The sequence below is a fragment of the Nicotiana tabacum genome, chromosome 19 (assembly GCF_000715075.1).
Source record: "Nicotiana tabacum cultivar K326 chromosome 19, ASM71507v2, whole genome shotgun sequence".
NCBI classification, from domain to species: Eukaryota; Viridiplantae; Streptophyta; class Magnoliopsida; order Solanales; family Solanaceae; genus Nicotiana; species Nicotiana tabacum.
Genome location: NC_134098.1, coordinates 22052427 through 22053682, shown reverse-complemented (window position 1 = coordinate 22053682; position 1256 = coordinate 22052427). Strand labels below are relative to the sequence as shown.

Below are 1256 nucleotides of genomic sequence, written 5' to 3'. Positions count from 1 at the left end.
AGCTGCACGGGATTCTGAGGAAGCAGCTATGAGAGATGCATAGATGATCTATGAAGAAGAGATGGGTTAGAGAATTGCTCAAAATCAACCCTTGGTTGCAGACCAGTTCAGAAATATAGCTCCCATGTCTGGGAGACCACTTGGCGATTATGCTAGACCAGTCTACAATCAAGGATTGTCAAGTGTTAGACCGCCTCCAATTGCAGCAAACAATTTTGAGTTGAAGCAAGGGTTGCTTCAAACCCTTCAGAATTGATGTGTCTTCATAGGGAAGCCAAACGAGGATCCAAACACACATCTAATGGACTTCGAGGAGATTATAAACACCTTTCAATACAATGGGGTGTCAGAAGATGCAGTGTACTTAGGGGCATTCCCCTTTTCATGTAAAGATGATGCAAAGTAGTGGCTTCGAAGCTTGCCCACAGGATCGATCAGAACATGGGAGGAGATGATAAGAAAATTCCTTGACAAATATTTCTCCTCAACTAAGACATGCAAGTTTAGAAGAGAAATCCATAACTTTTGTCAGAAAGAAATTGAAACTGTTTTTGAAGCATGGGAGAGGTTTAAGGAGATTGTTAGAAAGTGTCAACATAGTGGAATTGAACTCTAGATGCAACTCCAGGACTTTTTGGATGAATTTATACCGGCCTCACGTAGAACATTAAGCAATGCAGCTGGAGGCCCATTGATAAAGAAGACTCCAGAGGAGATAGTTACAATTCTTGATGAGTTATCTGAGAGGGTTCCAGGAACTCTCCCCGCTGATACTGAAAGAAATTCCAAAGAAACAGTGAATGTTGTAACCTTGAGAAGTGGGCAAGTGTTGAAAGACCCCACCCCGATCCAAAAAGATGTGCTACTTGAAAAAGAAAGTGGGGAGCATCGGAAGAATGATGTTGATAAAATGAAGAAAGGCCCAATAAAAGTTGAGAAAAAGAAGAAGGAAGAAAAATCGAGAAGGGAGGAATATGAGGAGAGCAAACATATGCCTGCTCTACCTTTCCTTAAAAAGTTATATAGAGAAAAGCTGGACAAGCAGTTTGAGAGATTTCTGGATGTGCTGAAAGAAGTTCATGTAAATTTTTCATTCACAAAAGTGCTATCACAAATGCCTATCTATGTTAAGTTCTTGAAGGAGATCCTGACGAAGAAGAGGAAAATAGAGGAGACCGTAGTGGTGAAGCTTACAGAGTATTGCAATACGATATTGCAAAATACACTCCCACAAAAGTGTGGAGATCTAGGGAGTT

At 40.8% G+C, this 1256-nt stretch overlaps 1 non-coding gene across 1 annotated transcript; it reads right to left on the bottom strand.

The window, feature by feature from the left end:
- Positions 1-499: 499 nt before the first annotated feature.
- Positions 500-606, bottom strand: LOC142174070 (small nucleolar RNA R71). Its single transcript, XR_012703420.1, has one exon. It is a non-coding gene; the product is annotated as a small nucleolar RNA R71 (small nucleolar RNA).
- Positions 607-1256: the final 650 nt, after the last annotated feature.